Source organism: Microtus ochrogaster, linkage group LG2 (assembly GCF_000317375.1).
Source record: "Microtus ochrogaster isolate Prairie Vole_2 linkage group LG2, MicOch1.0, whole genome shotgun sequence".
In the NCBI taxonomy this organism is placed as follows: domain Eukaryota; kingdom Metazoa; phylum Chordata; class Mammalia; order Rodentia; family Cricetidae; genus Microtus; species Microtus ochrogaster.
In genome coordinates, this window is record NC_022028.1 from 844433 (window position 1) to 861692 (window position 17260).

Genomic DNA, 17260 nt, shown 5'->3' on the forward strand with positions numbered 1-17260 from the left:
AGGCAGACAGAGACAGAGAAAGAGCTAACAAATGTAACCACCTATGTTTCCTTGTTCATCTCCTCAAGACCTACATTATAAGAAAAGAATAATTTCTTATTTAACTTTTAGTAAGTCTCCATTAGACGTTAAGTAATACAAAAAAACAATTAAGCCAGTTTTCTGCTTAGACCTCGTCTATAAGAAAGAGATAGTTAAGTCTGGGGTAGGGTAGCAGTCAGGCTAGCAGATTGGTTGCAATGTAAAATGCTGGCTATTGCAATGGGCCAACTCTTTGGTCAAGCTACTAAAATGTTACCAGTTCATCTGTCGTTTACACTTATTCACAGACGGGCCTGGAGATGATGAAGTCACTTGCATGTGTGTTTCACATGCCACCTGTGTCACATGGCCATCCCTACCTGCACAGAAGGTTTGGAAATAGTCTTAGAAACAGGTTTATTGACCATACGGGCAAGCTGCCATTAGCAGAGACCCCTGGACATGGACCCAGGGCTCTGCTTGAAATAATTTCTTCCAGTTGACAGCTGGGACTGTTGTCACTGCCACTGCTGGGTCACTGTTGTGCTAACTCTCCCTGGGGAGACACTACCAGATGTCCATTCACTTCAGATGGGCATGCATGAAAGATTCAAGTATGATCCTATTAAAGGCAAGCATGGTGAAATCAATTCGTTTACTTCATACTTGCTTCTAGAGGCTGGGGGACAGGTTATGTACAGAAGCATAGGTGACCCCAAACATGCACATCATTGCAAAGTCCCAACTTATTCTGGATGATGGCCTCATGGAAGTACTTCACTTCCCATAAACCCTAGCATCTCCCATGACCACTTGCAGCTGGGGAGAGGACAGTAGCCAGAATCTCAGGTGAGGGCCTTCAGATTTTCCTCTCCTCAATCTACTGTGGAGTGCAAATAGTCCCATTATCATCAGATTAAGCCTGTATGCCATTGTATTGATCTGCTCTTGTTGTCATGGCTACCAAAGCAAGGTAGTGTCCTATCATGATAGGAGGGGGACATGTGTTATACTGCAGCCATGATGCTCATGGCTCTTATCTAACCATCCTGCACACTCTCTGTTCATGGATACTGGACCAAAACTGCTCTTAGGAGGTAGAAGTAGCATTTCTGTTTGAAGCAGAGGGCAGATAAATGTCCCAAATAATGACAATAGTAATAATAGTAAAAAAAATAATAAAATATATCTCTATGAGGTCCTCCATTTTCCTCATAACCACTTCCAGAGATTCAGGGTTGTACGTTTTGGCGTTTTCCAGTATAACACAAATCTGTGTTGAATCTTCTAGTTTCTGGACACAGTTTAAGGTCTACTATTAGGTCTTTGATTTCTCTCTGCAATGTGCCATCATTTTTAAGGTTTTTAAAATTAATTTAAATATTTCTTGTGTGTGTTTTCCTGCATATATGTCTATATATTGCTTGTTTGTCTGATGCCCAACAGACAAGGTTGACAAAAGAGGGTGTCAGCTATTGTGGGATTGTGATGGCTGTGAGTCGTGATGTGGGTGCTGGGAATGGAACCTCAGTCATCTGGAAGCACAGTCAGTACTCACGACTTAGCCATCTCTTCCGCCCAAAGCGTTATGTTGAGCACTACCCTTCCATATGCTCCGTTTCATTTCTCTCTCAATACTTCTCAGGCTCTGGGTGTTATTATACACAGTTACTTTCTAGTTTTATAACTGCATATTGCTGGAACCTCTCCAGCTTCCACCTGGGCCAGCCTCGCATTGCTCCTTGGTGGGCCACTTTTGTTTTGTTTTGGGTCTCTTATAGGCTGGTTGCCAATGTGGGATTTCTTGCTCAAGCAATCTTCCCACTTCAGCCTCCCCTTGCAAGGGTAAAGGCAGAGAGCAGCCACTGTACCTGCCCCTCAGCCAAGGCCCTTTGTAAGTACAGACTTGCCTGCCATCCCACAAACACTGTGGTTTGTCGCTGGCCCCAGCATCCCGTGTCTCCAGAAAAATGTGTCAGGTAACCACGTTAGCTTGTAAATAAAGTAAAACCCCAGGCCTTTCCAGTTCATGGCATTTCCTATTTATCTTTATCACGATCAAAAACCACTAAATGTCACTGGCTTACCAACCATTTTTAGCTTCAGGGATCTTAAACAGTAGGCCTGGTTCAGTTTTAAAATGAAAACCCATGCTTTTAAAGCGAGTCAGTGATAAGAGTATAAACTATGGAGTCCCTGGGTATCTATAACCTGATATCAGGACCATCACACTATATAACTCCAGGCAAAGAGTTCACAGCATAATCTAGGAAAAGCAAGATTTCTTCTTTTCCTAACACTATCGATGGTAAAAACATCATAATTTCTGGTGTCACTGAGAAAGAAAATGCTACCTATTAAATTATTAAAAAATGTTCTCTTTTTATTCAGGTTTTATTGTGTGTTTACTGAAGGAGCTGACTTAGACTAACTGCTTATCAACCTTGTTTGCGATGAGGATAAAAGGCACATGAACTGGAAGAGAGAAATAAGAACGACTTACAGGCATCGTGACTGTTTGCAGGCAAAGTCCTGAAGAATAGAAAATAAAAAAAGCTATTGTGATTTTTTTTCTGGTTGCAATATATTAGGTGAATATTCAAAAGTTGCTTTTCCAGGAACTGGTAATGGACAATTTATAAGTTTAAAAAGAAATGCCACAGATAGTGAGACCAAAGTCATGTGAAATATTTAGAGATAAATCAATAGACTCTGGAAGGTTTGTGCTCAAAACTATCACACACTGCTGACAGGAATCAAAGACCTAAATGAATGACAAGCTACACTTGGCTTACAAGACTCAATGGTGTGAAGGTGTCAATTCTTTCCAAATGGACCTATAAATTCACCATAATCCCCCAAACCCAAATCCAAGCAGCTTTTGTATTGAACCAGAAAAGTCAATTATAAGACACATAAGAAAAAGAGAAGCCTTGAGGATAATTTGAACAAAATGTTGAAGACATAGAGTACCTGCCTTCCTGATTCGTTTTACAGCTCAGGAATTGAGACGGCAAGAACTGACAAAGGGATAAATCATGGATCAACGAAACAGAACAGAAAATAAACCCACACTTACACAATCCATTGATTTTCAATACAAGTTGAATTCAGTAGAGAAAGGATAGCCATTTCAACAAATGGTAATGAAGCAATTGGACGCTGGCACAATGCCTTGTGCCATGCACAAAAGTATTGTGATAGACTATCCATCTACTTGCTAATTTCTAGGTCTTATGCAAGTTCTTTAAGGAAAGATGGAAGAAAACCTTGGTTTGGGGACAGAATTCATAGAAAGCATAAGACCGGAAAATAACACCCTGAAAAATTGAAATACACAAAATTTAAATGCTCTGTTTTTCAAAAGACACTGTTAAGAAAAGTGGAAACAGAAACCACGGATTGAGATGCCTTGTGTAAAACATGATAACCAGAATTCTCACACCTCAATGAGAGTTTTCCACTTGAAACGGATTCAAACAGACATTTTGTCAAAGAAGATAAATGAACAGCAAAGGAGCCCACAAAAAGATGTTCAAAACCATTAGTAAACTTAGAACTACAAATTAAAGACATTAATGAGGGGTAAAGCAACGGCTGGGTGGTTAAGACTGATTTTGCAGAGGACCAGGATTTGGCTCACAGCACCCGCATGGCGGCTCACAACTTCCTGTAACCTCCCGTTTCATGGGGATCTGACACCCCCTTTTGGCCCCACAGCCACTGCACATACTTGGTCTACATACATACATGCAGGCAATCACCCATACACATAAAATAAGTAATAAATATGATCAATAAAAAGCGAAGGGAGAGTCCAGAGTGTGGAAAGTAGGCGACAAGCGAAGTTGGATAAGAGCACTGTGTCCTGTTGTCCCTCGGCACAGTGGGGTGAAGACAGTTGATGACATCCTGTTAAACATCCTATGAACAGCTAGAAGGGAGGAGCCTAAAGTGTCTACACACAAAGGGATGGAAAGGAGAGGGAGATGTTAATACCCTCATTTGATGTATACACATTAATACGCACTATGTCATGTAAGGGTAACTGCATTTGACAGGACATAGAAGTGTAAGATGGACTCTGGCGTGTCTGGGAGGAGTTATCTCAACATGTTAAACGCAGCGCTGCAGAGCTGCCCACTGTGGGTGGCAGCGCTCCCTGGCTGGGATCCTGGACTGCATAAAGCTTGGAGGGCAGTTGAGCTACATCCATTTCTTCTTTAGACTGTGAGCCCCCTCCACACAACCCTACCAAAGAGGAAATCACTAACAAAAACACAGCACACACAAGGAAGTGATTTGCCTTGGATACAAGTTGGCATCACGAAGAGCAAGATTAAATTTTTTTTAATGTGTGTATGCCTGAAGGCCAGAAGAGGGCACCAGACCTCATTACAGATGGTTGTGAGCCACCATGTGGTTGCTGGGAATTGAACTCAGGACCTTTGGAAGAGCAGGCAATGCTCTTAACCCCTGAGCCATCTCTCCAGCCCCAGCAAGATTAAATTTTAAACAGTTTAAGACAATTAAATATTTTATAATCTTTGACTGGTACCTACATTAATGACATAAACGGAATCTTTTAAAATCTTTTTAAATAAAATCTTTTTTAAAAACTATAATTCTCACAAAGAGTTGAACCTCAGTTTTGAGGGCCGTAGCTGAGAATGCAGGACCTGAGACAAGGATGAGGAAACCATGTTTTCTGCCTCATCTTCAAATCGCTGTAATTTCTGAATAGAGTAAGAGTAACTGGAGCAGGGTTAAGAGTCGAGACGATGTGCTGTGGTTTTTCAATGTACTTGTCTCTGTTGCTAAAGAAACTCTGGAGAAGCCACACCTGGATATTTGGCAGGTGAGTTTGTTGCGGTCTTCTCTAATCTCTTGATGTTGCAATATAGTCATCTATAAAGCTTGTGGTAGGCAACCGGTGTGATCCAGTTACCAAAACAAACAAGCAAAAAATAAACAAAACGGCACAAAAAAATAATCTCAGGTCGTAAGTTCACAACTTTTTGTTAGGTCACATTCGTAGCTTCCTGGAGCCCTGTGACCTGTGGGCCTTGAGTTGGGCACAGCTGGAGGACTCTTCCGGAAGCTCTGTGAAAGGAAGAAAGAGACTAGGATTTATTTTCTCAGCTCCCGCATGTCCCACTCCACTCACATTCCTCTCAATGTGGCGCCACTCACCCTTCGATGCCACTCGGGAGGATGAACCCCATGTCCGAAAGCAGAAGCACAGCTTGGTGGAATCCGAAGCATAGCATGTGGGATCGGAGGGCCAGGTCTCTGGCCAGTGTGCTACAAAGACTGCTCCCCCAAAGCGGGTCCTTTGGGAGCAGGAGGGCTCTGGAGAGGAAACAGCAGTTTGAAGTGCTGCAGCATAGCACCCTGGTGTGGAATGGGAAATAGAGACTACAATTTAGAAAGACCCACTCCAGTAGGTGGGTTAACACATTTGAGAACTGGAAACGACAAGAGCCTTACAAGGAATTTCTCAGTGCTACATTCTGGGGAAGGGAACTGAGAAGGGAAGCTCGCGAGAGCTGTATTGTGGAATGGATACCAGTGAGACAACAGGAGAGGAAGGCAATGAGCAGTGGGTACACTGGGAAGGATGAGTTTTTAAGAGTCGGTTTTGAGGAGAGGCGTGTGTGTGCGCGCGCGCGTGTGTGTGTGGTTGCATGTATGGATATGCATGTCTGTCTGTGTGTGGAGACCAAAGGCCAACCTGTGGGTCATCCTGAGACACCCTCTATGCTTGGTTTTTGAGACATCTCTCAGTTTTTCCTGGAGGTCTCTGGTTTAGTCTGACCGGCTGGCCAGTGAACCCCAGAAGCCCACTTCATCTCATCATCCCCAGCAGTGGGATTGCAAACATAAGCAAACACCATTGTGCCCAGCGTTTTACATGGGTTCTGGAGATAAAAACCCAGGCCCTCACTCTTGGAAGAGATGTGTTCTACTGCCCGAGCTATCTCCCCAGCCCTTGATGCAGAGAGTGTATTGTAAGTGATTTGGGTTTGATTTTCAGCATTTTAGTTATCAGTTACAATTTAAAATTTTTTCTCAAGCCCCTAAATTCATCTTATAAGTTTTACTTAATATTTTAGTTATGGTACACTTTATATAAAACAATTATCTTCAGGAAAACTAATAAAAATTAGACTGGTGACTGAAGGGAATTTGATATTCATTAATGTTAAGTAAATTTGATTGAATAGACTAATTTCATTTAGATGCTTTAAAAACATTTGTAAACTTAATAGATTTAATTTTCTTTACAAAGTTAGAATAACCAAATGCAATAAAGCTTGCAACCGAAGAAACTAGTCTTTCTTGTGTGATCAGATAACTCGGTAATAACAAGTTCTCTTAACCATTTTAACACTGATTATAAGTTAAATGGTATAACATCAAATCAAGCCAACATTTAATTTGGAATTATAGGCCAATTTATCATTTGCTTGAATATGCCAAATTCAATTATATTTTGCAAGCATTTAAAGTACCCACCTTGTAGAGATTACCCTGGATGAAGACACGCTAATTAGTGCCAAGGGCTTAATGAGCTTTATAACTCCTGTCATTCTGGGCTTAAGAAATACTTAACCTACGAAGCTTTACAGTGGTGTTCCCACAGCAAAGCTGAGTTCCTAGGTGCTGCTGATGCTGCTGGAACCATCTCAGCTTTCTTTTTAATATTGGGATATCATCATGACCAGAAGCAACTCGAGGAGGAAAGGGTTTATTTCAGCTTACACCTTACAGACCATCACTGAAGGAAGTCAGAACAAGAACTCAAGGCAGGAATCTGGAGGCAGGAGCTGAAGCAGAGACCCTGGAGGAATGCTGCTTACTGGCTTGCTCCACAAGGCTTGCTCAGCCTTCTTTCTTATACTGTCCAGGACAGGGACTTATGGGTGATACCATTCATAGTGGACACAACCCTCTCATATCAAACATTAATCAAGAAAATGTCCCCATGTTCTTGCATACAGGATAATCTGATGGGGACATTTTCTGAACTGAAGTTCCCTCTTCCCAGATGACCTGCACTTCTATTAAGTTGATCCGAATCTAACCAACCCAGAGACAGACATTTTGCAGAGGGACCTCAGGCCTGGAGCCACTTGTGCCTACAGTCCTCTTCCTGTAACGTGGACTGACATACTGAGACCCCATATCGGTTGAGCTTTTCTGGAGGAACAGAGCTCATGCAATGGTACACAAAAGGCATTTACCATGACAGGGGCTGGGCAGTACCCTGATTGGCTGTCTGCACACCCAAGAGGCTGAGAACCCAGTAGCTGCCCAGTGCACAAGGCTGGGGTTCTTCAGCATCCTCAGTCTGGCACTGAGGCCTGGAGGAGTCTTGGAGGGCAACTGGGAAGAGGGAAGCCAGAGGAGCTGGGTTCCGTGTCAGCAACAGATGGCCACGGCAGGACAAACTCACTTTTCAGAAAGAAGAGAGGCTGTGCAGGCAAAGGCAGCTTTGTTCTGTCCCAGATTTCTTTATATTTTCCTGTTTTAGGTGGGTGCTACATTTGGGAGGAGTAGGAGAAGATGCCCTCACAGACCGACCAGAAGCCTGGGTGTCTCCTAGTCGATTCCAGAACCAACCCATCACAGACTCCCAAGTCCACACCCTCCATGTAGGCTTGCTGTCCCAGCTAGGAATATTTGCCCACATAGGGCTTCTGGGTAGGCTCCTTACATCCTGACTACTTGAGTGTCTGAACTCTGTATTCTCCTGCCAGCTGTTCATCTACTAACTCTGAGGCCCATCTGAACACATTCCCCTTAATGATATTGGCAGAATCTGTTCTAGCTTTTTTGTTAGCTTTAGGCTTGCAACATCCCTGAATGTCAGAAATAAAGCTGGATATATTTAGACAAATCAATCTGCAGAGCACCAAACAGAACATGTTAAACACAAAAGTGTCAGATTATCAAAATAAATGATAAATATTTAGAAGACCTTGACTGAAAAGACTTATTTTTTTTGTGTGTACACATACATACCTGCACACACTTGAGTGTCCATTTATGCACCACGTGTGTGCAGTATGCTAGAAGACCAGAAGAGGGCATTGTAATCCCGTGAGCTGAAGTTCCAGGTGGCTGTGAGCTGCCTGATGTGGATGCTGGGAACTGAACTCTGTCCTCTGTTCTTGACTGCTGAGCCATCTCTCCAGCCACAGACTTCTTTTTATTTGCGGCAGGGATTTACTAGAGAACCCTGACTTTCTATGTAAACCAAACTGTGCTCAAATCAAAGAGATCTACCTGCCTCTGCCTCCAGAGTGGTGGGAATAATGTCCTGGGCCAGCACACCTGTTGTGTAAAACACCTTTAATTTTTTATTTAAATATATTTCTAAAAGAAAAGAAGAAGGATGGGAAGGAAATATTACAATATACCAATTAAATCTAAGCGATCCCTGGTTGTCTAAAAATCAAATATAAATGGCTGGAGAGATGGCGAGTAGTTAACAAGACCTGTTGCTCTTGCAGAGAACTGGAGTCTACATTACCACTTCGGGCAGCTGACAATAACCTTTAACTCCTACTTCATGGAACCCAAAACCCTCTTCTGGCCTTCAGCAATATGTACACACATATACACATACCAGCCGTCCTACCACCCATTATCACACACACACACACACACACACACACACACACACACCCGTGTGCACATGCACCACACACAATGCACAAATAATAAAATCTTTACAATAAAACATCAAAAAGTAGAAATAAAATATACACTGACAAATATATAATGGACACAGGATGCATGGCTAGAATGACAAGGTAAAGGTTTCAGTAATGTACATGGGAAAGAGAAAAAGACAAGATCTCCTGAGTAAATTGGGAGCATGGGGACCAGAGGGTAGAAGGGGAGGGGAGGGAAAAAGACAGGAGCAGAGAAAAATTTATGGCTCAATAAAAATAATCAAAAATGGGGGGAAAAGGTTTCAGTAATGGTCTGGAGATTAAGAATACTGGCTGCAGTAGACACGGTTGATGCCTCCCCTGCATCCTGTCTGCCCATGCAAGGTCACCTGCAGTCCTCATTGAGGTGACAGCCTCTCTCAGACATGTCTTTTCTATGCCCATGTTTTCTCCCTGTCCCATGAAAACTTGGGAAAAACCATGGAAGTTTGGATGCATTAACACCAGGGGCAGCTTTCAGCCACGAGGAGGTTAGGTTCCTGCGCCTTATTTCCTCAGAGAGAGTAATCCCGGGTGGGCGTCCTCAACAGTGCCTGGCTCCTTGCTGCTCCTTATGGCTTTTGTCTCTCTTGGCTTCTCACTTTCCCATGACTTCTGTGTTTCTTGATATCCCTTCAAAAATTCCTGCGCCCACCCTCTTATTTTGAGGATGACTTTCTGAAGACTATAAATGAGACACTAATTAACTTTAAATTTTTAATGTAGCCATGCTTGCTACCATTTAAGAGTCATTATCCCTGTAACATAAATAGAATGTGTAGCCTTCAAACACGTATAGAATGAAAGTAGTTTAAAGAACCTTAAAATTAATAACTATGAGAAAGGAGTGGAAAAGAATAGACAAAAGGGGGAACAAATATTATATTTTACAGATACTAAGATGACCTTGATTGTAGAATATGCCTGATTTCTTTATGTAGCCCAAAAGGAAAGAAAAAGCTGGTAATTACATGAATTATAGGAAGCATTCTAATTTCAAAGATATGAAAATGTGTGTCTTCTGATTGATGAAATTTAATGGCACAAAGAAAGATTATGGAAATAAATATACTCAATAATCATAATTAACAACATCAAGGAGCTAAATAACGTAGGAGATCAGACTGCTAACTGGAGCGTGCTTAGCAGATCCACTCTGTTGTTCAGAAGGGATTACTATGAACACGGATGGCAGGACGGTCACACAGGAAGAAAGAAAAGAAGATGAAAGTAAGCAAATGCAGCTGGAGCAAGCTACCGCTACTGTCGGGGGTAGGGCAGGCTCTCTCCACCACCAAAGGCTTTTGTGTAAGAAGAATGACTCCTTAATGGAAAAAATTTAGGTCATGAGAAGCTATGACGTCATGTTCCTACGGATTATAGAAATAAAATAGCCTCAAAATATACCTAGGTAGCTGGATGTGATGGCTCATGCTCTTAACCCCAGCAGAGGGGTAGATGGATCTCTGCGAGTTCAGGGCCAGCCTGGTCTACAGAGCAAGTTCTAGGACAGCCAAGGCTACTCACATACATATACATGAAGGAAGAGAAAAGTTAAATACAAGAAAACAATCTCAAATTTGCAATATATTTTTATCTTAATTTTTATAGATCAAGTAAATAGAAATCCATAAGCCTTTGGAAAATATTATTGTAACCATAATTTACTAAACACATATTGGAACTTCGACTCCCAAATCTAAAATATAGGCTTTCTTCAGCCACACAGAACAGTTGTAGAAATTGGGCATATGTTAAGCCGGGGAATAAAATCCATAAATGCTATTTAAAAAGAAGCAGTCAATACTATACAGCGTCTCTGACTCCGGGGCAATTAAGTTAGAAAGCATAGCCAACAGAGCACATAAACACATTTGGAAATTTAAAAACAACATTCCTAAGTAGTTTGGGGGGTGTGTGGTCAAAGACAATATTGTAAGGAACATTAGAGAACATTCCATGTCAGAGAAAATAAACTGCTGTGGCAAAACTCAACAGGTGCAGAGGAAGCAGGAAGTTTAAAAATATTTATAAGCTGTGTTCTCAAGGAAGCCTGAAAATCTCTATTTGTTTGCAATTATCTCTAGGGTTTTACTACCAGCACAAGATGAAAATACACCTTCGGAGCCCAGTGTGCCTGCACAGAGTCCAGCTGCTACCGACAGGGCATTGGAAGCCCCTTCAAGAGCACACTAAGCAGCCACAGATACTTAATCTTACATGCTGATGCCAGTTACTCCAGAGACACCATCATGCTGGCATTCAGCCCACGTGACATTACTACCCAGAGCACCTGCTGCCTCTGTGTCGGCCTGGAACACTACACCCAGGCATGGTACCGTGTCAATCATTTTTGTAAGAATAATGAGCAGGTTCTTGTTTCGTGTTTCAGCAAGTTAAGGGCATATTCTTCTGCTTTCTCAAAATAAGACAGTTTTAAAAGATTGGGTCTTTGAGGGACATTTTAAACACACGTGAAACAAAAAAAATTAGTTATACACAGAACACCAACAGCATTGGATAGTACTAAAACCACCCCCACCCCACTTTCTGTCTGTCTGTCTGTCTCTCTCTCTTTCTCTTTAAAGTCTGTATATGTGTAACATCTGTATTTGTGTTCACATGTGTGGCTATATCTGTGTATGCAAGCACACATGCATGTGGAGGTCTAGCTGACTTGGGGTGTCTTCTGGCTTACCCGTGGGTCTCCTGTCTCTGTCTGCTGGTTGCTGCTATTATTACAGGAGCGCTTCCATGGGTTCTGGGTGTGCAAACTCTGTTCTTCACACTTGCATGGCAAACCCTTCACCCACTGAGCCATCCCCAGCCTCTGCTAGTTACTATATGTCATATTGAATATGACTGCTCTCATTCGACACGCTTAGAATGAGAGCAATCATGCTCTATGCCTCTCTCAGGCTCCCTTCCCTCCCTGTCTTACTTATTCTTTCACTCCACCGAGGCTTCTATCACTAAAACTGCTTCTGTGTGGTTCAGTAGAATGTGATTCTCAAGCAGAAATCTAATTGATGTATGCATAGGATAGGATTTCTTGGCTTTTATTCATGGTCATATCCCACACATATGGCTGACCCTCTCATAGGTCCACCCCTATCATTTTGGGATTTCTTTTCTAACATACAACCTCTGCTCTTAATATCCAGGATTAGCAAGCTTTGAGAATCCTTGCACATCAGCGTACTCCCATGGCTCATGGCTCTGGTGGCTTGGTGACTCAGGTGGCTTAGGTAGCAGTGCTAATGACCCTTTGACTCTGCAATGCTTTTGTGGATTTATGCTAAGGCTCTTCTTCCAGAGGGTGAGTTGAGAAACCAGGATTCCACGTGGGTCTGAGACCACCCTGCAATCCTCTTAATGTTCTAAAAGTGCCCAACAGCCCACATTCCCACCCAACTGCCCGCACTCCCACACAACTGCCCTTGCCCCACCCAGCAGCCCCCGCCCCCACCCAGCAGCCCACACTTCCATCTCCCTTGTCTGCATTACTTCCATCTTTCACAGGAACTCAGAAGCTCACCACCCAGGAAGCATGCCTAGCCTTGCTGGTCCTGGTTCCTGCATTTGAATCAATAAGTTTCTCTTAAAACAATCCCACTTAAAATGCTCACACAAGCGCTAGTCTTATACAGTATCTTAATGTTTGTCCCTCCACCCCTTGAGCTGGTATTTTGTACCTAGACTTCTACCCCAGCCACTTCACTTAGATTTCTGGCATCAATCCCCTGGCATTTAGCCTTGGGAATTGATGATGAGGTCTTCGGTCCTTTTGATTCTTGGTCCTTTGTAGAAAAAGAACACATTTTTCATCTCTGAAAGCTTTTGAAAATTTTCTTTATCCTAGAGATACAGAAATGTCACTGGTATGTATCTGAGTGTGTGTCATTTTAGAAATTCTCTCTGCTTAATATTTTATGGGCTCTTTAAACCTACAGAGTGAGATTCTTGGCTATTATTGCACAATGATTTCTCTTCCCTCTTGAACCACCATGTTTGACCATTCTGTCCTTCTGAGGGTTCGAGAAAAACACCTGGCCCCATTTTGCTTTCCTAAGAATATTTTTGAAAAGTGGGTTTAGTGACTTTTTGTGGTCCTGATGGTAGGAACAGGAGATGCTCCCACCCTCCCCCACACTTTGGGCTCCAGGAGGAATGTAACACACCACAAGCAGATGTCAGTTCACTTGCCATCTTGACATCTAGGATGATGCTGGGATCCAGATGCAGGAATTTCATCCTCTTCCCTTTCTACTCAGGACAAGAAACAGACTAATAAGGTGAGGGCTCTCTAGCTTCCCCACCAGGTTTCAGCCTGGCCACACTTGACGCTGAAGTACTGAGAGAGACAGGGATCAGTGTTGACATTGGAGGATGGTGCCCAGCTATCCTAATAGAGGCATTGTTCTTCTGGCCCTAGGCTTGAGGAAAGAGGCAGCAAACAGAAGCTGAGGTTCAGAGATAAGGAATAAGTCAACTGTGAGTAGAGCTTCTTTCCCCATGGAGCAGCTTTCCAGCCCTGAGTGCAGAGCAGAGAAGCCTTGGTCCTCTTGTGTCCTCATAGGGTATAGAGTGTGCAAGCATGGACATAGCATCGATGCTTGAGATACGACAACTGCCTGTGGGGAGGTACGCTTGGTACCCCCCAAATGGCAACTTTTGAACAAGTAGCTCAGACATTAAGGTTATCGAACGATGGTGATTCTTTCAGGCATAGGTAGCAGTGCCCTAGCATCTCACAGATTGTCCTGGCTCATCAAACAGGGGAGGGTAGATGCTGTGGTTTTCCTGGAGAACTGCGAAAGGACACAGCTCAGTAAGTTATAAGCATACTTTACAGAATCAATAGCAGACATCACAGTCTGGACTGGGCTGTCAACTAGCATGAGTGACAATTCCCAAAATTACTAGGTGAGACCATGAGGAGGATGAAGGACATTAGACAGCAGGAAATCCATAAAAATGCTACTTTGTGGGACAGTGTTCACATGTAACCTTATCTCAAACCAGCGATTGAGGCCAGGAATCATGGATAGTATCCATGTGTTTAATGAGGATTGAGTAACCCTATTCCCACGTAGAGAACAGTGTTCATGCACACAGCAGCACAGAGACCGGACACGAAGAGCCTGGGTATAGAAGAGCTTCACTGCGGAGAGACCCTATCTCAAAAAACAAACAAACAAACAAGCAAAAAAGAGCTTCACTGAGGTGAGGCAGAGAGCCTGTGGGTTGGTCGGGTATGGAAGCTGGCATAATTTCCAAAGCTTCCGCTAGGTGGCGGTGTTGGTCAGTCCACAAGTCAGCAAAGCATTCCAGGCATCCTCCCTTTGGGCTGAGAAGAAGGTGGTGAGAGCCCTAGGTTGAGTGAGGTTTGCCAATGACAAGCTTTGCTCCCTTCTCCTCTGCTTCACGCCTTTATGGACAGCTAGGCGAGCACAGAATCTGCTTCCAGAACCTCTGAAGCCATTCATATTGTCTAATTTCTTCCATTTACCACCTAAAAACAAGAGAGAGCAGCCTGGGTCCGATCAGTGGAGTCTAAGACCGCAGTTACTGCAGCGCTCCGCAGCCCAGGAGATACGTAAGTGTGGTTTTGGAAGGACCGCTCCTGCTACAGATTGGCCACACCACCCCGCTTAAATTAGTCTTCTTAATTCTGCCGTGGCAGGTTTTTGTACTCGGAACCAGGCATGGCTTCTTTGGGATGTACTCCCTGACCCACTTAGGGAGATTTGATCACTATTGACTTTCTGCCATTGCTTTACCTAATCCAAATAGTCAGGGATTTGGGTCGAAGGTGGCATGACGGCCAGGAAGCCAGACTGCACAAGTATTCTCCCTAATCCCCTACCAGAGCAGTCAGGACTGTCTTGCTTGTGACAGAAATCCAATTAAGTATATCCTAGACAAAAAGGAAGTGCTACTGGCCTCAGGATGGTTGCCGGTACAGCTGGAGGCTTTGGATAAGCAGGATCACAGGATATTTCTGGAACATTCTTGCAGATCTCTCTATTGCTTTGAGTCCTCTGTTTCTAATAGAAGATTGTGTTTTTCTCTGGTAGGGGGCATGAATTTCTGGGTACTGTGTGTGCCCTCTTTATTTAATTTTGAAAAGTTTTCAGATTTTCATATGTGGGCACAATGTGTTTTTATTGTATCCATCCCTATCCCTCTAACTTCTCCCATCTCAAATTCCTTTCCTCTTCTATAACTCTCTCTCTCTCTCTTCCGAGTCTGCTTAGGATACTAAGCGATAGCCCATACATGCCTGAGAGTGGAGTCGGCCAGTTGAATATGAACATCCTATCGGGGGTCTTGTCAGTGAAGAAAATGCATTCCTTTTTTCTTAGCAGTTGGCAACTGCAAGCAGCTCTTCAACTAGGGGTGGGACCTTGTGAGACATCCCCCCCAATACTGGAATGTTGGCTGGTGTGGTCTTCAGTAAATCTTGTGCAGGCAGGCACATTGTTCAGATTTATGGGTGCAACACCCCACCATATCTAGAGGACACTGTCTGGCAGCAATCATTCTGGTCCTCCAGCTCATACAATCTTTCTGCCCCTGTCTTCCTGTATGTTCCCTGGTCCTTGAGTCTAGAGGTTGTGTTATAGATGCCCCACTAGGGACGGGCACTCTATAGTCACATATTCTCTGCATCTTCAACAGCTATAGTTCTCTGCAACAGCCTCCATCTGTTGCAGAAAGACACATTTTTGATGAGGGGTGAGAGCTGCGCTTATCAGCTGATATAAGGACTGGTATTTAGAAGGCAGTTGGCAACTGTAATAATTTATGAACTTATCTCTTAATAGCCCAGAGATAATCAGGTTTGAGCAGTGGAAGGGCTATGGGACTAGCAGCGTATGTGTGTGTCCTTGCAACTCAGGTACGTAATGGACATATATGCATAATGACATATGGATATGCATACACATAATGCAATGGACATATGTATAAAAAAGAGAGGCAGAATTAAATCAAAGTGTCTTTCTTACCAGATAGCTCAGTGGCAGGCAACTCCCAATCTAAGGCTCTAAAGTAAGCCCAGGCTCAGGTTGGTGATCCAGGAAGGGCTTGACCCCCTAAACTCAAAGGTCACAGGCTAGGAACCACCATGTAGAAAAGGGAGGACAGAATTGCAACCACAGGAGGAAGGGATTTGGTGAAGCCACCCATACCACTAACAATGTCAAGTTGCTTGAGTCCCAGTGACAGGATCTGTGCAATGTTTCATGAGCCCCTAATGGGCATGGCACTGCCACAATGAAGGGGACCCAGTAACGAGTAAGGTTCACCATTTAAAGCACCCCAGTGAGGCAGCAGGCCCTTCTTGGTGGTGATGGGGTGAGGAAAGAGTGGACTCAGTGGTAGAAGTTTTCACTCTACATCTGCCCATTTGCAAGTTGCTAGCCAAGAGCTGAGGTTCACAGTCAAACAGGAAGGCAGGGCTGCCCAGTGGAGAGCCAAGAGGGCATTAAGGAGGAAGCCCCAGGCTGGCCGCTGGCACTTACCACTGAGGTTTACAAATACATTAATGGGCAGTTCTGCTGCCGACCTTGGGAGCTTCTGAAATGGATAGAATAAGAGACCTAAATTCACAGGCACCAAACACTGATCCCTATTCTGTTTCTCACCTGAAATCACTTTTACCCCTGCAGAGACGCCTGGTGCTCTACAGCAGCTGAAGACAGCCGTGGGCCACAGGTAGACTGGTGTGCAGGGGCAGCACGAGCATCTCTTCCTCACAAACACTCTTCCAATAACACTTACCGTCCACCCTCTCCCCTTTCTCTCTTGATGGCGGGGGGAACAGAAAAGTCTCCCTTCTTTTGGGGGATACTAATCCCCAGTGGAAATTGGAAGCCAGAAATAACTGATTTCCTTACTTTTCCTTCATCCTGTCTGATTAGAGCTTTGTTGGAATGAGTCTGCCCATTCTGAGTCCCAACCCTGGGTCCCCACTCTTCACACCTCCTCCCCTTGCTGTCCAGGAGGCTGTTGCTTGAGAACTGTATCACTGAAATGATCATTGGATTTCTTGGCACAGGTCCAGCCAATGGGAGCTGTCGGCCGCTGCAGACACTAAGGCAGATGAAGTGGTGACCCGGGAAATTAAGGTACACAGAAAGAAGAGAAGAAGAAATCTGGGCTTGTCACATTGGAATGCCAGTGATGACTGTCAATATAGCTGCCAATCATATTCCAGGTGTACTGAAGACTGTATTTCATAGTCCCTTGTAGTTGGACAGGAGCATAAAGCCAATCCAGGCAGTGCGTTCCGAGTGGAAGGGACGAGGAGTGATGTGTTTCTATTTGAAGTGAACACTTAATGCTGGTAAACACTTCTCCAGAATGTTCTTTCTGGGGTTATTACCTGACAAGTTCAAAATAGTAAGTGTTTTACCGGCCTGTTCCCCAGAGTGAATGCAATGAGATCCCCCTAGTCAGCTCACTGTGGCCATGGAACATGAGCAAAAGTAAACCATTGGAACACCAAG